This window comes from Chiroxiphia lanceolata, chromosome 1 (assembly GCF_009829145.1).
Source record: "Chiroxiphia lanceolata isolate bChiLan1 chromosome 1, bChiLan1.pri, whole genome shotgun sequence".
Lineage (NCBI taxonomy): Eukaryota > Metazoa > Chordata > Aves > Passeriformes > Pipridae > Chiroxiphia > Chiroxiphia lanceolata.
In genome coordinates, this window is record NC_045637.1 from 44072715 (window position 1) to 44094318 (window position 21604).

Here is a 21604-nt window from a genome sequence, read left to right on the forward strand (position 1 = left end):
AAACACATCTTATCAGGCTGGGAATTGGTACCAGCACTGCCATGGAGCCTTGATTTTAAGCTTAAAGGCTTTTGGATCTGGTCACTCAGAACAGCGTCTTCATCAGCAACTCATACACCTCTGGCCCCAGGAACATAAGTGAGGTGCCTGGTTGGCTCTCTCATTCTGAATGTTCCTTTGAGGTGACAGTCTAGGACCAAGAGATAGCTAATGTCCTTCAAAGAGAACAAACTGGTCTCATTCCTCACAGCTGACACTAAGAATGAAAAGGGAACAGTGCCAGGCATAAAAGCAGTGTGTCTTCTGGCAGTGCTCGTGTTGGAACCATTATCATCGTTCTTCTCTCAACGCAAGACCAGCAACAGCACTTGGGATCACAGAAACCATAAGGTGGTAGGAATGACTAAGTATGAAAGGTTTGCTAAAGTTGGAAACAAAACAACTGAGTTTTGTCAAAAAAAATCCCACTTCTCTAAGTATGCAGTAGCAGATTGAACAATTCTGAGAAACATCTGTCAGGTCAAGTATCTAAAGAACCATGCAGAGGCAAGTCCCAGAAATGTTCCAGGAGCACCTCCCATTCAGAGAGATAATAAGAATCATAGAATATGCTGAGTTGGAAGGGACCCATCAGGATCATTGTGACCAACTCCTGGTTCCATGCAGGACACCCCAAGAATCACACCACATGCCTGAGAATGTTCTCCAAACGCTTCTTGAACTCAGGCTTTTTGAAGTGCTGTGACCACTTCCCTGGGAAGCATGTTCCAGTACTCAACAACCCTCTGGACAAAAAAACCTTTTCCAGATATCCAACCTAAAGCTCCCCTGGCTCAGCTTCACGCCTTTTCCTTCAGTCCTGTCACTGGTCACAAGAGTGAAGAGATGGGTGTCTGCCCCTCCCCTTCTCCCAAGGAAGTTGTAGACTGCAGTGAGGTCTCCCCTCAGTCTCCTCTTCTCCAGGCTGAAAAGACCAAGTGACCTCAGCCACTCCTCATATGGCTGCCCCTAAAGGCCCTTTAGGATCCTTGTGGCTCTCCTTTGTATGCTCTCTAATAGCTTAGTATCTTTCTTATACTGCAGTGCCCAAAGCTGCACACAATACTCAAGGCGAGGCTGCACCAGTGCAGAGCACAGCATGACAATCACCTCCCTCGACCAGCTGGAGATGCTTTGCCTGATGCCCCTCAGGTTGCCATTAACCAGGACCCCCAGGTCCCTTTCCGCAGGGCTGCTCTCCAGCTTCTCATTCCCTAGTAGCAATCCAACAGCAAGCTCTTACTCTAGGTACTACCAAAAGACAGCACAGAACTTAAAAGACAGCAGCATTCATGTATGGGTTTCCAAATGGGAAGTGGTAGGATTCTTAAGAAAATGGCTTGGGTTTAATACAAGGGCTTGCAATGGCCTAAAAAAAGAGACAGAACAGTAGCAAACCATAAATGCAAAATACAAAGGAGAAAAAAGAATGACAGATCTCAGTTAAAAAACAAAAAAATCCATTAAATCTAGATTTAATGAAAACACTGAAAGAACTCGCATTCATATGGCAAACCTTTCAAATTTATTTTGCAGATCACAGTTGGGAGCAGAAGAAACACCATTCCCCAAAATGTTGTTTAGAATGAAGACAAAAACCTTCAGTTGTAGTGAACTGATGGTTAAAAGCAAAAGCCAAAATTAAATGAGCTGCCCTTCTACATACGTTGCAGCCATCAAAAGCTTTCAATGTATTTATCAGTCTTTTCTTCTTCACCTGAAATTTTGCTTTTCAGCCTTCTTTAATCCTAGCTTTATACATACCCATTCTTGGATCTTAATTGCTCTCACCCTACTTCCAGCTCACATTTTGTGTTGCCCTGGAAGAAGCATTGCTTGCTTAAAGAGAGGAGCCACAAAAGGATTTTAGCCTATTCTAAAACAACTCCGCGCTACTTCTACCTTTCTTTCATTAATTGGCTTTACAAAGGTTATTTAAAAAAAGTATGTCAAAGGAAATCTAGTCCATCAAAGAAAATGCTAATAGACATATAGCCAGAATATTATGATTGGAGAAATTACCACATTGTCTCCTGTTTACATGTATTTGCATGCATTCACTTAATCAGCGTGATTCTCTGCTGCAGCTTCACGACTTAAAGGTAAATTCAGTGCTACAAGGACTACTGGGGGTTGGGAGATTTCATAACCCAGGATGTGAGGCCAGGGAAAGGATGTGGGTGGGTCACATCACGAATGGGGCAAGGAAAAGTTTTTTTCAGAAACTCTGCATTGACTTCTTAGCTAGAAGGTGGGGGCCAGGTTTGAAAGCCTGTCAGAGACCATCACATCCAGAGAGTACTGATGAGATGTTCTTGGCATCTGGGGGAGGTCTGTAGCTCATTCTGCCTTTCATAAAGGTTCAGCAGCTGTGGTGTGGGTAGGGTCATTAGTAATGCTGCATTCATGACTCATCTGTGAGTTATTCCTTAAATACACACACAGACGGGAATTTGTGTTTCACTGGGCTCCAAGTTAGTCAGGACCTTCAACACAAATGTGTGTATCAGTCTGCAAGAAAATTTATCACCTGACCTTGACACATTTCTTCCACTTTGATAAAGAGTACTGGGTTCCAGAGTTGCCTACTTGTAAGAACACGGAATGCCTCTTGGAAGAAGAGAAGCTTTCACAACAAGAGTATTTCCCAGTTGCAATCCATGCAAACAAAGACTAAGAGAATCTCGGAAGAGAGTTGGTCAGCAGAACAAAACTGAACAGCAGGAGTTTTAGCACGGAAGTACTTTATCTTGAGCTGAAAACTGAAATCTTCCATCAGCAAAATCAAATGAAGTGCTTCATTAAAAGCCAAGTTTAATTCATGCAGAAAAAATGTATCACTTTCAAAGTGGACTGAGTGTTTTTGTTTTGGGATAAGCTGTGTCTTTCTGGGCTGCTGGAGGACTTCACTGGATTTCTAATTTTGGTGGCTTGTAGACTGGACTATGGGGCTGCTTTTGGACAGCAAAATACAACTTCCCCACTTGGCACAGAAGCTTCATAGGGGTGAAACGCCAAGAAAGATGTATCTTCTGGCTGGAAAACCTGACATAGCAGAAACACAGGAGAAAGGTGAAGTGCTGCAGTAGCTCAGGAAGAAAAAAATTAAGTTCAGATTGAGGTGAAAGAAACCAACTAATTTGGAGATGTTAAAATCCTTCCTTTCAATTTTTAAATTAAATGTTATGAAATTTCTTAGTGGGAAGTTTCAGCTACAGTTTTTTGTTGATCAGCTGTTTCCACAGAAAGTAAATGGGTTTTGCAAAACATTACACAGCACTGAAGATTAACTTTTTTTTTTTGGTCATGGCAATTTTCTACTTTTTTAATCGAAGTCTATATAAGCTGTGCAAGAATAAAGAGAAGCACAATGAAGTCTATCATTGTATTCAATGATACGAGAGAATAAAATTTGGACTGGTCCATTCTGATGCTTCTTACACTGAAAAAGCAGTGTGTTTATTTCAGGGTCAATATCACATGCCTAAAATTCACTAGCACTGAATATAAAAGCACATCTTTTTACAACAGGGAAAAACTCCCTGGTTTATTTTCTATGAAAACCCACAAAAGTAAGAAATGCAAGTCAGGACTATATTCAAATCCATGTTGTTAAGACTCACCAGTATATCGCTGTTAATCGTCTAAAATATGAATAGTACCTCAAAAATCTAAGTTAATTTCTCATCTTTTTCACATAAGATAAGACATGGCAAATTGTGGGCTTTTTTCCCCCACCTTAACAATGTGAGTTTGCCTCTTTAAAGCTTTGTGGGTTTGTATGTGTGAGTTTTTCTTCCTCTCTTTTCATAACAGCCGCTTTTTTCTTTGCCTTGCTTTTGAGAACAGGCTATGCAACTTTTAGAAAATAAGCACTGCAAATGAATCACCAAATGATAGTAGTTAAGCTCCAGCCCTTGTGGATGCTCCTACTGAGGGGGAGCACAAGGGTTTACTTAGGCGCACATACCGTAGGGGTGGATAACCTTTGGCAGGGGCTGTACATGTAGCACTAAACCTGCATTATATGGGGAAACTGTTGTTTAAACATGTCTTAAAATGGCTTTTGGTGGTCTCTTTGCAAACACATGCTTCTTCTTTCCAACACCCCCCACGGTAGTGTTATCTCAGGAATGTCCTGGGAAGGTGTCCTGAGGTGTTTCCCATTGGCCTTTGTTAACCCCTTCCTGTGATTGGGTGTTCCCGTAAGCCCCTTGAGACTTCTAATTGGTTACTCTGTGAATCCTCCTAAACCCTATAAATGTAACCCCCCCAACAATAAACTCTCTCTTGCCTCCTCTCCACCTCCAGTGTGCTGTCTCTGTGCCTGCCCTGGGGCCACGTGTGGGGGGGGGAGGGGAGGGCACCTCTCCCCTCCAGGCTCAGGGCCAGAAGAAACCCCTGAGGAAACCCCTGGAGTTCCCTTTCCCCATCCTTCAAGACGTCGGAATGGTTCCTCAGATGGAAATGGAACTAGAACTGGGCCGCCCCACGTCGTGGGTGGGGAAAGGGATCCAGATGTACAGGCTCAGGAGGTGCCTCTCCTACAGTCCCTGCACACTGAGATCATTGAAGGAGCCCAAAGTGCAGGTGAGCGCTGCTCATCGAGTTGTTCATACACTTCTGGACAACACAAGCTTCAGCAACACCAAAGTACCCACAGGGAAAGGACACTGCCATCTGGGAGGAGGCCCAGTGAAGTTGCCTCCCTGGCCCCTCAGGAGCCTTGCAGGAGTGTGAAAAGCAGATTGCATGGAAGCATTGCGCAATGGATTCCTTTCAACCCCCTAATATCCTCTGATGGAAAGGGGATTGGAGAGACTTTTTGCAGACACAAACCTCTCCTTGTACATTTTACAACCAAATCCCGTATCTGGATTTAGCTCAGCATAAGCTAACATAATCTTAAAGTCCTGGTGTATGCAGCAAAGCAAAAAAAATCTTATTATGGCAGTAAAATCACGACTGAGGTAAATATATTCAGTGTCTCTACTTTCAGACATTTGTAACCTTCCAAAAATTACTGTCCTTTGGTCTAAGGATTTCATGTCTTGTCAGTTCAAGATTACTTAAAAAAAACAAGCAAAAATGCCTGCCCGTTATTTTTGATCATCTGTAGTGCTCAAACAGGAAAATAAAACAGGAAGTAAGTGTACAAAACATGGAAGGTCATAATTTCTTATCATTCAGCCTTGAAAAGCCTTCCCTCTGCAACCAGGGCTAACTTGGAACTGGGTCTTGCTAAACCACCTGGAATTGCACACAGAGATTCCCATAAAAATTCAGCTTTAATATCAGCTCCCAAAGTTTTCAAGACATCGTTTTTTCCTACTTATGTTGAAAAAGTTAAAAAGGCACGCTGAGATCATTGTCTGAAGGAGCCCAAAGCGCAGGTGAGCAGGTGAGCGTCGCTCGAGTTGTTCATACAGTAACATATTGTTCATACACATACATATTGACAGCATAGCATTTGTGTTCTGACAATGCTATTAAATATATTTAAATCTGACAAAACCAAATAATTACTTTTAGCAGTGGCCAGTGTTATCTGGGAATGCGATAGTTTAATACTAAAGGAGACAAACTCATGTGGCTGGTAAATAAAACAATGGATGAACTCCCACCTGTTTGGGACTTGAAGCCCCACTGTAAGAAATGGGCTCTGGGCTGACTCCAGTTACAAATGGGAATTGTGTTCATGCTGTCAGGTCAATGAGAAGAACAGAACAATTCTTGGTGTTCAAAATATTCCCCCTTCCTGAAACAAGTCTCTTTAGGATTAATGCAGGCATGGACTCCATATCATTTGAAAGGGAGTCTGACCATTGCAACACATGTTCTTAGGACTTTGACCTTCTCTTTGGTGTTGTGTTTTTGTGGCATATTCTACAAATAATTCAAAAAAAGCCTGCTGGATGTTCATTCCTTACCTTTTTTTTTTTTCCCTACATTATCATTGTCTCCTCCCTCCCCACCTCCCCCCAGCATGCTAAGAAATCCAGTCACCCCACCTTTGCAGATATGCATGTCTGTATATATTCAGGCATTTATTTCCCTCCTCTTATGCACATGTAGTCCTGCCCTTGTGTATGCGCTGGGTACTTCACTATTAATAGCTTCACAGGGTACAGTCATAGCAGATTCCCACAAAAGTGACTTCAGTGGACCTGTATGAATTTCTGGAGCTAAGGATCTACTGCCTAGATTGTGTGTTACACTCTCCTTTTGTATGGGAAGGCACAGGTTTGCTGTACTGCTTTGCATTTTGCTGAAAAGCCTTTGGAGCTAGGGTAGTTTTTTTGCTACATTTCTTGATAACTGTTCCAACTGTATTTTCTTTTTGAAAGGGAGATTTAAAAATAGAATATTAAACAACGGTAACAGTACAGTTACCATTTACAAATGCTGAAGTTTTAGAAGCACCCGCAGTGAGACTTTCTGCTGAGAACACTTGCCAAGTAGAAAAACACAACAGTTAAGAAACCAGTTAATACAGATGCACGAACAACATGGAGTAGAACCTTAATTTCAAAATCCAGCTAAACACCTCAATACCTGATGGCATTGATGATTCACAAATAGTATGCTAGTGGGTGTTACCACTTTCCAAAACAAAGTCACATTCCAAGTTAGGGGAAGATCGTCTCCTTTAAAAACAAAAATAAAAGGAAAGGAAATGAAAGAAATAAATGGTGAAAAATAAGCTGTGAAAAAAAATAGTAAAAGCCTTCTCAAGGTCTGAGCTTCCAGCCGCACTGCTCACATAACAAACACTAACAAATGTTTTGATAATTCAAGGACTGTGTATGAGTGTGTACTGGAGCTTCAATTTAAATGCATTAACAACATTTAATAACTTTTCATAAATTATGTTCCAGTTGCTGATGTGTTCTTTCCAAATATAAGTATAAATTTGAGGTAAAGCATAAAACCCTAATACAAATATAAAACCCTTTAATGAATTTTTAGCCTCCCGGTAAGAAGAGATTCATTGGACTTAGCCAACCAGACAGCAAGAAGCCCACGAAGTTTCACTGCTGTGAGGCTGTGAAAGACAAGGAAGTGATAAAGAAAGACATCTTTTGGTTTGGGGCTTTGCAAATACAACAATATCTTGTTCTTAATTACTGTGTTTGAAGACCACTAAAAAAATGTAGATTGCCCAGTTCTTGCAGTCCTTAAATGCAAACAGATGCAGGAGGAGCTAATTACAACAACATGCAAGCTTTGCTGTCATTTAGTGGAAAGAAGTTGATACAAAGAAAAGCAAGAAAGAAAAAGTATCACTATGAAAAAAAACCCACCCTTTTGCTCCCTTGCAAAGCCCCACGAGAGTCATCCAACTAGATGCTGATAATATTGGATAATTGGATCTGATGAAACAAGTTTCTTTGTAGTTTAGCAAAGATAAGCGTGTCGCATCAACAAATTAGGATGTCAATCGTAATACCAATGGGACAAACTTTGCTTTTTCTCTCTACTAGGTAGAAGCCATAGAGCCTCCCCTGAAAAAACAGCAGCTAATTCAAGTGCCCTGGTCGGTTTCAGAATAGCTAACCCAGGGGTGCTAAAGTCAGGTCCTACATCTCCACTCTCCTCCTCCGCATTCTGAGCCAGTCAGCCACAGGACCCCCTGTGCCAGTTGATACTTTCCTCTTTCAGACATCTCTGCTCGAGAAAATGTGAAGCATTTTGGGTACAAAAAATGGGAGGAAAGTGACAGCCTGTCTCCTGATGTCCAAGGAATGATAGATAACATCCACATCCTGCCTTCAGTGGTACACCTGCATTTCCCCACCCAGCCAGAGGAGCAGCCACCTGGGCGGTGCCGACTACCTGCCTGCACACCGCAGCTCCACGGTTTCATCTGCAGTACCGTAGTGCAGGAAATTAAAGCTTCTGGTCAGCCCCGGATAACTGTGACCATTTGTAGATTTGGCAGCAGTTCTCAGCTCTCTTTCCACTGTGTAATTTCAAGGTCTTGCAAAACACATGTCAGTATATGTAAGGGAAATCTGGGTTTCAAGGACAAATCTTCTCAACATCTGAGTAGTAAGATGAGATTGAGTCATAGGCATAAATTCTGCTCTGACAGACAACTTTGGTTTTAAATATTTTTCCTTGGTTTTAAACAGCAAATGACAGAGATATGGGACTACAAAGGTTTCTGCTAGTTTTGTTTCTTCTTTTTTTATTTGTTTCTTTTTCTTCCAAATTCCCATATTTTCCTAAGCCACGTCCTTACCTGATTGTTCACATTAAGGTGAGAGATGTATTAAAAATATATAAGCAGCAGAATCATCAGAGTATATGCAAAATGGTAGACTGTAGAAATATTCACTGCTAAAATTTCAACTGTTAAATGTGTTTTGGTAGGCAAAGAAGACTGCAGCTTTCTTAAACTGAGGAAATCCAAAGGATTACATCAAACCATGTTACAGACACTGACAGATACAGGCTTTCAAGCAAAACAGCTGCCATTAAAGCTCCTGTGACTGCTTAGAATACACTGTTGCAGTCTCCTAAAAAAACCCAAAACATGGGAAATAAAGAATACCTTTAGCTTCAGAACAGAGACGCAGCTCCATCTTTCCTCCTTTTTCTACAAATAAACAAAAGTAATATGAACCCTTTCTATACCTGTCGTCATCAGCAAAGGCCAAAAAGCCACACTATGGCCTTCAACAAGCATGCTCATTTCATAGCAGTGACCGCAACCTCACACCTTTCTTAGGACTGCACTTAGTGCTACGTGTGCATTTTATTTGACATTAAGGTCTTCCAGATACAACATCACTTCCTACCTTCCAAAGGTTCCCACTACTTGAAATGAAGACTGTGAGCACTGGCTAAAAAGCCTGAAGCAGCAGACAGTACCAGCACAGCTGCTAAAATGCTGTTGTGTCATTCCTTTCCTCGGACACTCATACAAGCTGTCCCTGCACATCTATGGCAACAGCAATCTGCCAAAGCCAGGTTTTGTGTTGTTTGGTGTGACAACTAGTGCAACTATTTACTGAGATAATTTGCACGTTCACTTGCCATCCACAATCAACGTGCAGCAGTAGCTGAGATAACACAGAGCAGTTTAAATCCAAGTGCCACTGGCAGAATGGGAAAGACGATGCTTGGGCTTGTAGAGGACAAGAGCATGCAAGAGCAGCTCTGTGCTGCAGAGGGAAGGAGGCAGGCCAGTGTGAGGCACGGCTCAGCTGATTGTTCCATGAGATGTTTCTCTGTGGAGCTGGCAAGACAGGAAAACAATTGGTTGCAGGACATGTATAGAGATGATTGAAGGTCACAGAGAACTACTTAGAAGGAAGTGTGACCTCTAAACCAGCCTTTTTAGTGCATTTTTGATGGCCTGAAGGGGATCAACTTTGATCCAATGTTCTTGTCATTATATGGCACAGGAAGGAGGACATAGCTAATGAGTTTTTAAAGTCTCAGCACTCAAAAGCAGGCCTAGTGTAATCTATCCCTGTGTTAGAATTACAGAGTTTCAAACTTCCACAGTTCCCAATTTTATTTATGGCACAGTACTCATGCAGAAATGCAGACAAACGCATATTAATGCTCACAGGAAATGCAACATAGGATCTAGTTGCGCATGTCATAAACCTTTCCTGTTCGTATCCTGCCCGGAGAATAAGAGTCATTTATTGGGAAGCACATGCCTTTTCTTTCTGCCCCCCTCCCCATGTCAGTGTCCTCAATGCCTTTCTTCTAGTCTTTCCATCTGGCTACATGGTGAACTCCAGAAGCATTTGCATTGATGGCGCAGGACTTAGCACTAGATCTGTCATATATGGTTAAGCTGCTGCTGGGCTAAGCTCCCTTTTTTATCCTGAGTGGTATTTTCTCTTTGAACTTTAGGAATTTATACAGTGTTTTATCCTTTCAAGTATCTCTACAAATTCTTCATAGGATCTACAGCACAGGCAGGGCCTTTTTATGACATAAAGACACAGTGGGTTTCCACTGCTTTGCAGTCACTGTAATATAGCCCACTGCTTCAGTAAGCCCACTAACATTGCATTCATTATTTGGAATGGAGCTTACAGTAAAGAAGTCGTTTGTTCCGATAGTCAAGCGCACCATCAAAAGTCTGATTGCCTACAACAAATCAAGAGAGTTTTATAAGCCCTACAGTGTGCTTTCATGTGTTGAAAGAAAAAAAAGCCACAAATTGTGCGGGAATAATTATCTTTGTGCTAGCTTGTTTTAAAAGTAAAACAGGTAACATTTATGTGTAAATGCAAACAGCAGTAACAATATGGGGCTCCTAGGGTATCAGAAATGTAGTGTTCCCTGGGGAAATACAGAAGAGCACTACAATGGGACAAATGAAATATACCCTCCACCAAAACATGGAGGTATTCTACCTATTTTTCTGCTTAAAAAGGATGACTGGCTAATTCTTAGTGCAGAGAAGTGTACTAAGTAGCTGCATTTTAAGTTACTAATCTTGTACAATAACTATTGTTTACCTTTTCTGTGAAAAAAAAAGTTCCATGCAGTTGTCCATAATAATTTCGGTCTTAGTATGACTCGATAAACAGGGGTTATGAATGAAAAATTAACAAAGTACCTTTTAGGGTAGGCTGATGCAGTGTTCACAAACACTGACTGCTTTTAAATCTTCTGTATTTAAAACAGTCTGGAGAAACAGGGACTACAAAAGCAGTCCCTCTAATATTACAGTATTTGACAGTATGTATCACCTTTCTCTGCAGAAGGTTATACAGAACACAGAGTGATGCACTTCCAATGTGCCTGTCTGTCGGCTTGAAACATACAGCAACTTACCTTCCTCTCTTCAGTGCCAGTACTTAACTGAGGACAAGTACATTCCCTTTTCAGCAGATTCAGTAATAAAAAGGAAATCAGTGTCCTGTCCGTTGGCAGAAACAGATACAGCTTGACCCTGCTCCTGCAAACATTGGTCTTCAACCCATAAAGATATTCCCAAGACAGTTCCTCATGTAAGTAGTTCTGTAAGGTCAAAAGACATCCTTTTTCCAAAGAAGCCTTTGCAAAATGAGTTGTGTCATGTTAAGAGAAAAGAAACTTAGCTGGAGCATGTGCTAATTTTAATTAACAAAGTACAGTCCTTCTCATCTGATGATTCGGGTGGTTTTCTCCCTTTTCCTCTCCCTCTTTCCATCTACTGGTTTCAGGCTTTTTTCTTTCTTTCTACCCTTCCCTTTTGCATTGTTTTTTTCTCCTTTCACATACTATTTTTCTCCATACTCCTTTCCCTTTTTAACAATCTTCCTCCTCCATCCTGTTTTTCTTTTCCTTTGCCCTCTCCCAATCCTTTAGAGGACTACACCTGTGTTTTTCTAACAGTCCCGCCAGAAGCAGCTGAATGCAGGTGATAAGAAAACTGATAAAACCCCCTTGAGACTTAAAGGCTATATTCCTCCTAGCCTGCACAAAGGGAAATGGTAGATGTGGGCTAAGGAGACAGGAATTAATGAGTCAAAACTTGCAGAATTCCCACACAGGCGATTTACATTTCTGTAGTTCCCCTTAACTAGTGCACACCACCATTAAACCGCTCATTTTGGTTAATATCTAAGAAGGGAAAAAATGAGCCAAGTCACATGGTAAACACATCTGAAAGACTGAAATAAGAATAAAAAGTTAATAAAAGTGTGTACATGTCAGTCATTATACTCAGACCAGAACACATCCTTCCATTCAATATTTAGAACGCATCATTTCCATTACAGAAGCAAGTACTTGCCTCTGAAACCTACAGGAGTGCTATTCGCCTTTTGAAATCCAGGCCCGAAGAAATTACATCATTATTCCCCCTCTTCAAAACAGTGCTTTCATCATACTCATCTTGGACGCCTCATCAGGTAGGTCAGTCCCCACCAAAAGCCTGGTCCCACTCCTTATGCTAAAACACACTCCCTAGGTCTGCTGGTACATTTAACTTGAGGGCTTGTAGAATTTCCCTGTGGACTGTGTGCACTTAGAAATCAGCAACCGCACAACTTGATTTGGGAGTTACACAGACAGCTGCCATGTCTTCAAGTTAAGCATAAAGGGATTACACTAGATCAGATATATATAATTTACTTCCAGGATTTGAGAAAAGATTTTTCTTATCCCAATAATTCCAGCAAGTCTAACTTGAGGATCCTAGAAAGATATAGCTGAACCTCTACTTTTATACTGAGCGTATCCAGAGCCCATTACAGATTTTGCCAAAAACCACAGATCTTTGGTTTGCCTTATCAGCTCAAAGAAAACTGTGCCCACAGACCTTTCAGAATTTGAAGAGAAGCCCATGGCAATTTTCAGCTGAGTGTGTGACGCTATTCACCCTGCAATCCGCAAGTGCTCTCTCCTAATGAGAGTTGGACCTTCAAGCAAGACACCTGTGTGCCCTAAGACAGCAATGCCAGGTGATTCTCCAGCATCACATTGAAAAAATTAGGGAAACAGGCTTCTGCAACCAAATCCATCTGCAGACATGTTCTTGCCACCTAGCTTTCCTATGTCCTTTCTGTAGAGATGTAACTAATGTTTAGGTCTTAAAAAGACTTATGTTTAACTATCAATTATTATATGGCCTGCACACATCACACACCTGTTAACTGATTGCCATCAGTGGAAGGAGCTTAGCTGGGGAGTCTAGCTAGCTACACACAAAGATTTTGGAAGCTATGACCTATAAAGAAAATTTATTACATTTTGTACTGACAACTGATTTCCATACAATTCTTGCTCATTGCAGTATTTCATACTTTACAAAACAAAAAGCCTGGCACGCACAAATTTTCACTGATCTCAAGCTGTACTAGTAGCTGTGTTGGTAGAATGTGACCTGGTAGCAAGCTTCAAACAGTTTGTAAGGGGATTCACTGCAGCAAAGTGTCATTTTCCACATTCCCAGTGGTAGTAACAAGAGTGCCTGGATTCAAAAGACTAAATAGCCTCCTTTGTTTATTATATAATCTGCAAAACTGCAGGCAGAGAGCGACAAGGAAAGCACAGATCCTTCCTCTGAGCTCTCTGACATGCCCCCTCCTCAAAAGAAGTCTCTCTTCGGGTCATCACTTTGGTACTCAGCCTTTTGCTTTGGCAACTTTTTTTGAATTGCCAAGATCCCTATTTATTATGCCCGTACATACAATTATCAACATCTACACATATGTATGTGCTTTGCTGGCTGCCCACATTCAGGCCCATCTGTTAGGCTGGCGCTCTGCCCACCGAGAAGTTGGTCGGTCCGTTCCACTAAAGCGTAACTGTCAAGTCGTGATGGGCTTTGGTGGGCAGCCAAGAGCCCTTCTTTCTCCAGGGAGGCAAAAGCCTCCCAGCGCAGCTCGAGTTTGTGTGGCACACCACACGAGCACGCTCATTGACACGCACACCAAAGCAAAGAGGATTTCAAAGAGGAAAGAAAAGAGGAGAGCTAACTGGTACTTCAGACTGTGATCCAGACCTACTTTCTGGAGGTGATTATAGTGGACAATGCTGCTGCGGCTGAGCACAGGCCAACCATCATTTAACTCTGACTTTGGCACCAATCAAGTACAACAGGGCAATTGTGAGACAACTCAATAGATGTAAACAGCCACTACACAGGGCAATTCTGTGAGGCATAAGGGCATATACAAGTGGCCTAAAAAAGGCAGCTCCTTCCACGTGTGTCTAGACTTGGTGAGCAACTATAGTTGCCCAGGAACCAGGAGTCAAGATCAGAACAACACGTGTCAGATCTTCAATTCAGCCCAGATCTTTCCATCTTGTGCACGCTGCTCCCTCTCAGGTTTCTGATTAAAACTGATCTTTTCTACTTGTACTATGTGAAGACAGAGGTGGGAGTTTAATCTTCCAATGGCAATAATTACATTCCAGAAAATGCTGCTTTATCTTCCACTTTTCCTTTCCTCCAGTCACCTGTGGACTTAGCCACTAGGAGCGTAGCACTCGATGTGGCTCTTCCTCATGGACGGAATCAGCTCACCCATCCTCCCCGGTGTCAAGCACGATGCAAACACAGTTCCGCCTTCCTGCACAAGCCAGGATGAACTGTTCAATGTGGTCTCACTGTTCAATGGGTCTATTCACCCATAAGTATAACACGCAAATTCTGGCACTAAACCAGCAGCTCCTCAGGAAGGCCCAAGGGCAAAATTATATCACGCTTTTACTTAAACCAACATGGTCAAACTATGGAGGAGTCTTACCAGTTAAACAAGCCTCCACTCACACCTGCGAGGAGCTGGTGATCAGGAGCAAGTTCTGGCTGAACTTTTCAAAAGCTGCAAACAACGTAGAAAGATTTCCTTTCCCCTCCTAATTTTAATCATGTAATAAAAATCTTACATTATGATTCTTACATCACAAACCAGTCTATAGACATTGCTGTCACATGACATTTTACTTGCTGTTACCTCTTTAGACAACTAAGCCAAGGCAGAGCTTGTCAGCACCAAGAAAAAAGAAAATCAAGTTTGAATTTCATTTTAAGCTAAATAAGCAGAGACATCCAGACGACTACATGAGGAAATTTCACATGTATCTTCTACTTCAATTTGGAATGGCTCTTCTAACATCTCTTCCCGCTAAGAAGATTAAAAAAGACCACACCATTTGAGATACTGCATTCCTTCTTGACATCAATCTGGTCGAAGATTTAACTGAAAAGAGCCTTTATTTTTGTACTTTGTACATTATAGGATGAAATTCTGTTAAGTTGTAATCTCTTTTGAACAACTATAGAAATCTCTGTATTTCCCTTTACAGGCTATTCTGTTTATACAGAGAGAGCATCCCTGTACAAATGCAGTCTCTGTACAATAAAAGGTACAGCTCAGAATTTCCCTCTGGGTGCTTGTGACGCATGCACAGGCATGTGAGCTGACAGTGGTACTTCTCACATAATCAGTATAAATATAGTGGTTCCAGGAAGAGATGACGTCACACATTTTATAGTAGAAGAACTGTAGAAAACAATTATATTCCCTAGCAGCAGTTGTGGATATGCCGTACGTTAAGTACTACAGTTGCAATCTCCTTCTCTCTTCAGTGGGAGGAAGAAAATACACTAAGACTGTATTTATGTCATCACAAATGAAGGAAAGATTTAGCCCCATAATTTCAGTCCTGGATGTTTTAAGTAGCAGGGCAAAACCCCGGCTTTACCGAAGTCAACAGCATCAGTGCAACCAGTCTCAGGTTTGTTGATCTCTACACCAGGGCACAAAGACCACTGAAATTTCCAAGTTTTTACAAGTGACTTGGCATTTTATGTTGGTTGCTGAGACTGCTAAACTGTCCCTGCACTGACTTCTCCACAAGAGACACTATAGCTATCTACACATCTAGAGAATAGAATAGGTACCTGTCACTTAGATGCAGCATTTATGCTTTAACTGGAATTTGTATGATTTAGACCTAAATTGGTACAGCTTTCCTGCATGGTTTTCAATGCTTTCATTGTAAGAGTTTCACAGTTTAAGGCAATGTGAGAAGATAGAAGCATTTTTTGCAAGACCATGAACACACGTACCCTCTACTCCAAAACCAGTTGCTAACATCTGTCATTACATACAAGAGCTTAAAAATATACAGATCAATAATGTTCTGCCACAATTTTCAAATAAAAAGTTAATGTAATTTTTTCCAAACACAGTCCCTCTAGCAGCTTTTGTAATGATGTAGGAGAGGGAGACATTGCATCACGCTCTTCCAGGCCATTCCAATTGTCCCACACATAATTTCCCTGCTGCTCCCCCTCCTCCATTTTCAGCAAAAGTGTCATTCTTGTGCTGTTTCTGCAAGTGGACAGACTTTTGAGCATCTGCTCCCAAATGACTACAAATCAAGGAACCTTCATGCTCCATTAGCTTGAGAAGATGGTGTTATTAATGATTGCTATTCAAGGAAGTTCACAGTAAGTGTCTAAGTGAAGACACCTCTGATGTAAGGCTTTGTTTTGTTTCTGAAAACAGCTGAGTGAGCAGTCTTCACTCTCGCTGTTTAACATATTTCTGAAGCTAACACTTCTAAGAAATTTCAATTATTTTCATTAGCTTAGCAGTAACATCAGTTTCCTCTGGAAACAGAAACAATACTATCATTCTACAGTAATGCTCATGAAAGTCATTTAGCTTAAGCAAATACCGGGGCCTATGAAGATGCAGCACTGGTCTCAGTCCTCTACTCTTTATCCAGTTGCAGAAGTCTGAAAAAGCTGGTTCAAATCCAGAATGCAAAAAGTGAAAATTTAAGTATTAGGCCATATTACTACTGGACTTGAAGCAATGTAAGAAATGAATGAGTAAATCCTGGCAGACCCGATTTGCTCGACAAGGTAATACACCGTTATTTCGCACATGATCTAAACCAGCAGCCTTTCATTTCAATAGAAGCAGGACCAACTCTGCAAAGGAAAGGCGAGTTGGAGGACTCACTGAGATTTTTGCCTGTTACTTGCCTAGGTGCACAACAAATGCAACGCATCCCATACATGAATACCACATAATACCAAATTTAAAGATAAGAGATCTGACTCATCACTCCACTGCACCAGTTTTGTGCCTACAGGGCTCCATGTTCTTCCACGGTGACTCAGACCCAAGACTCCCCTCTCTCCAGGAAAAACATGACAAGTCATGCAGTACATGTCAGACTTACCCATCAACTATAATCGCCATTTGCACTGTGAAACTAATTGGAATGTAACGTTCCATACTACTTACAGTTTGCTGTTATGCCTAGAGATAAGAATATATATAATTAATGTAAAGAGCAGAAGTTTAAAACACAGTCAACTGAATTAACCCTCTTACACCTGGCAACACACAAGGAGTCCTGTTTAAGAAAGCGGTCCCTTGCCAAACGTTAGTAATCTCAATATGAGCACGCTAAGATTAACAGCATGGAATTAAAGGGAAGGAGATTAACCACTGGAACAAAAAGTTTCTCTGGAACAGTTCTCATTCCAAGACTGCTGCCTTCACTTTCCTAACCCAAAGCTGCTGAAACCGAAGAAATTTTCTGGACAACTGTAAGATAGGCATTGACTGTTTCTTCCAAAAGGACACGCAGTGTTTATGACAGCTATTTTTGGCTTTCGGCTATACAAATATAAAACACCATGAGGCCGATTTTCTTCTCACAGCTTCATGTCAGTATATATTCATTGATTTCAGTGCAATTATATCTGATTATTTGCCTGGCATGGAAGTTAGACAGATCAGTGCTGACCCTTAAAGACAATTCTGAATGGACTTACACTGGGCAAAATGGACAGGAGGAGACAATCTATTCTACGGTCTCTGACAGCGTACAACTGTAGAAATCAAGGGAATCATTAATAAAGAACTAAACCTTCAAAAGCCAAACAAACCAAAACAATTCATCCTTCACCTTGCTCTGAATCTTAATGGATTGCTATCCAGCAGCTTACCATAACGTACCCTATGTTTTTTTCCTGCTTTTTTTTTTTTTTTCAGGATTGGTGGGTTACCCTGGCACGCAGAGATCAAAGCCACGTGTTTGTTTTCAGGATTGGGTCCTGAGGTACTCCCTAGAGAGAGCTTAATCTTCTATAGTTTAGCCTGCACAGTTTAGCCATCCCAGGGCACTTGCGCACACAATCAGTAACACACTGAAAACTGCTCATGGAAATGATTACACACCGTTGGGGAACCACATATACTAGGCATTATATGCATAAAATATCTACTTTCTTGGGATCACAGTGTGCACACGTATGTAATTTCCTATTTACTACCACCACTGCGAGACTACAGCACCTCATTCTGACTACAGTGGTATCCCATTGAGAGGTCAAGCCAGGAGCCGGTATTTTATGTGTGACTTGCTATAAGAAGGGAAGATTTATTCTTTGGCATTCTATTCTTTGAATTTTAACTTTGCCTTGTGAAAAAAGAAAAAACAAAATTCACATAAAACCACAAAAATATCTACTCCAATGACTATGGATTTTGAATAAATAGAGGACCTTGACTGGTGACTGCAACAAGACGGCAAAACCTAAAAAAGTGTCAGTAGGATCATTCTCTTTTGAAGAGCAATATAAAGACATGCACTTAAAATAGAGATGGAATTGGCTTTTATCTCATGCTCACTTACCCTTTGACACCCAGAAACCGGGATGATTTAAAAATCTAGCACTCACTACTCTCTAGTTGCCATCATTCTATTAGTCCAGTTGTGTGCAAATTCACAGTTGTGAGAGACGACCTGGTATCCAGGTAAAAGCTACAAAAACAGCTCCAGAGCTAACGACAGTGTTAAACCGCAGAATCCATACCTTTACCCCCATTATTAAATTACTTCCACATCCCAAAAACAAGGGGAGGAGCAGAGGTACAGCATTCAGAACTGAACAGTAAGTTACAAAACTTTGAGCATAACACTGTATTGAACGCCTAAGAGCACCAAATTTGTGATGCTGCTTCTTACTTGGTGAACCTCTCCTTTTAACATCTTCTGGATCACCAGTATCTATCGAGGATTACCAGGCAATACTGTTTCCCAGCAATGTTTAAAGTACTACCTAAGGTATCACCTATGCTGGGAAGTGGATCCAGTGAGTAAGTAACAGATTCAACGGCCGCCAACAGTATTTCATTTTAGGTGGTAGCTGATCTTCAGCATGGGAGAGTAGTACAAGCCAGCTTGGCTGCAATGACCGAGATTTTCACCGCCCAGCACCAAAGTTTGCCAGCGAGCCGCCGAACGCACAGGTAAAAGGCAGTCGCTGCTGCGTTGCGGGGCGCCGTCCTTTCGTCACTTTTACCTCAGCCGGCTGCAAGAGGCGACAGCAGCCGGGCAGGGACAGCCTGCCGGGTCCCCGGGGGGTCTCCAGGGACCCGCTGCACGGAGGGGCTGGGTGGGCGACTGGGAGACAGCCCGGCCGTGCCGCATGCCTGTGCACACTCACACACCGGGAGCGCCCCAGCAGCGCCCGAGGACAGACGGGAGCGCCGTGCAACCCCACAGGGGGCGGCCCCGGGAGGGTGGGAGAGGCGGAGGGGCAGCCCCCCCACACACCTCCCCCACCCTCCCGAGGCCGCCCCTCACCTGCGGGCAGCAGCGCTGCCGGGGGAACCCCCGGGCCCCCCGCCCCGCTTAGGTGCACGGCAACAGGCGGCTGCGCCCCTCGCCCGGCACCGCGCACCCGCTGCCCCGGCCGGGATCGCTACCTCGGGAAGGCTCTGTGCGCTCCCGCCGCCGCCTGCTCCCGCCGCCGCCGCTGCCGCCGCCGGGGCGGATCAGCTGATATTTACCTGTGAGGTAATGCACGCTCCGTAAGGTCACCGTGCACCCGCCGCCGGCACACGGTGCCAGGCAGGAGGAGGAGGGACGCGCCGGGAGGAGCGGGAGTCGCTCCTGCTCCTGCTCCGCCGGCGCCGCGCACGGCGCCGGAGCGGGGCGGCCGCGCCGCGCAGAGGCAGAGGCGGCCGCTGCCGCTGCAGCTCCTGGCACATGCTGCAGGTGTCAGCGCAGGAGCTGCCCCGCCGCCCGCCCGCCGCGCCCGCCCCGCCGCGCTGCGCAGCCGCGCCCGCCGCACCGCGCCGGCGCCAACGCCCCGCGCCGGCGCCCTGCGCGGGCTGAAGCCGCGGCGAAGCCGCTGCCCGGCCCCGGCGCCCCCCTCGGGGGACGCTCCCCCGCCAGCACCGGCGGAGAGGGGCGGTGGGAGCGATGACGTAGTGGGGCGTGGGGCAGGGGCGCGGCCGGGCGGCGGGGCCGGGAGCCCCCTCAGGGCCCTCCGAGGGCGCGGCTCCGCCAGGGGGGTGCGGGTGCGACCCCCCCCATCCCCGCCGGGGTGGCGGGCGGGCCGGGGGAGCGGCGGGGCGGGCGAGTGGAGAGGGATGATGTCATCCTCTTTTCCCGGGGAGGGCGGGGCTTGTCCGGGGGAGGAGGTGGGCGCGACGCCGCGGCTCCCCCGGGAGCCGGGAGCCGGGAGAGTGGCACGCGCGGTGCGAGCTTCGCACGGTGCCTGGACAGGCGCTGCCCCGGGCGGGGCGGGCGCCGTGCCTGCTGCGGGCTGTATCGCTCCGTGCCGCAGCGGCGGGGCGAGGGTCGGGCACCGGGGGAAGGCATACCAGGCGGGGCTTTCCGCAGCCCCCTCATCGGTCCCAACCCCGGGCAGGGGTCCCCCGGCGCCCCCCGTGTGGGTCCCCGCCATCCCGGCCGGTGCTCCAGCTGCAGGGTGCAGAGCGGAGCGCGACTTTGGCACCGCCACAGGCAGCGCGGTGACGTATTGGGGAAAGAGCACTTCAGCCGAGCCGCGGTGACAGCCCTTCCCCGGGATTCGGGTCCTGCAGGTGCAGGCAGCGGTGCACACGCTCGGCTCCAGCGCGGCTCACTGCTGAGAGCAGAGGTTGGCCTGTGGGTGGGTGTGTAGGAGCCTTCCGAGCACATCGGGTAGCCCGGCTGTCGGGAATGATGAACAACAAAAGCTTCTGATCATCCTGCGGCTCTCAAAATTAGCACATTTGCATCTGGTGAAGGAATCGAATTGTCTCCAGTGCTCAAGTTCTGTGACCCACTTTTTCCCCCCCTAACTGGTCAGATAAGCCATAGGGATTAACCATGTAGGCTTAACACACAGGTACCTGAGAAGAAAATTCAGCAGCTTTCAGAGTAGCAGCCACATGTTTTCTTTCATCTTCAACCATAATTTCCTGAAAATAAGACACAGCTATCTGCATTAGAAATGCAATGCAGTCTTTAAAACAATGAAATTTGGAGGTCGGGTGGGGGTTTTTCTCTTCAGTTTTCACAGATTTTTCCTATCCACTTACAAAACCAATTAACAATATTTATATAAGTCTTTAGCTGCAATACTTAAAACTTGACTTCCGATAATGCTGGAGGGTCTAGATCCTCCTAATCACACGGTGTCAGGAAGGCTGAAGGCTTTTGGGATGCAACTACCTCGGTCCTATGTTGGGTCTGATACTTTGACTAATCTGAAAGCCACATGAAGAGACCACAGCTCTGCCTGGAAAAAAAGAAGCAGAAAAATCAAAAGGAGGGAGGTTTGATCATGCTGGAAGCACAAGTGTGCCTGGTTAGATAGCTAGAGCATTACGCTACTCTACTGCATGCAAATATTAAGAATCTAGTCATCCTTTTAAAAGCCTGAGGAGTTGAGCACAGGACAAAGGCACAGGCAGTGCTGGATTCTCCCAGCGGTGACACTTAGCAGCCACTGGCCTCCTCACACTGCTGAAGCAGTGGGAAGGAGAGCTGACAAAAGGATGAAAATGAGATTCAGGCACAGTAGATACCAAGTAGATACCCACAAGATTGTACCCTCTAGCTTGGTAAGACACACTGGGAATGTAGGAGGGCAGAAGTGCATAAGAGGTGACACAACAGCTGAAGTAAGGTATGAGGTCATGGAGGTTGAAATGGGAGCTTGAAGTGAGGTGTGGTGGGTGATGGAAAACCAGCAGGCAAGTCTGTGTGTGTATCAGTTATGGAAGTTGATTATTATTACCACAGTATAGCAGAAAAAACAGGGAAAAGGTAGTGCCACAGAGGATGAAATGAG

General features: G+C 44.3%; 1 protein-coding gene across 1 annotated transcript in view; it reads right to left on the reverse strand.

Annotated features, from left to right (window-relative positions):
• DTNA (dystrobrevin alpha) overlaps nt 1–19460 on the reverse strand; it is a 225419-nt gene extending 205959 nt beyond the window's left edge. Inside the window, exon 1 of the mRNA XM_032676102.1 lies at nt 19329–19460. The gene's annotated coding sequence lies outside the window, so the exon portion shown is untranslated. The remainder of the gene's footprint in view (nt 1–19328) is intronic.
• Between the last annotated feature and the right edge of the window lie 2144 nt (nt 19461–21604).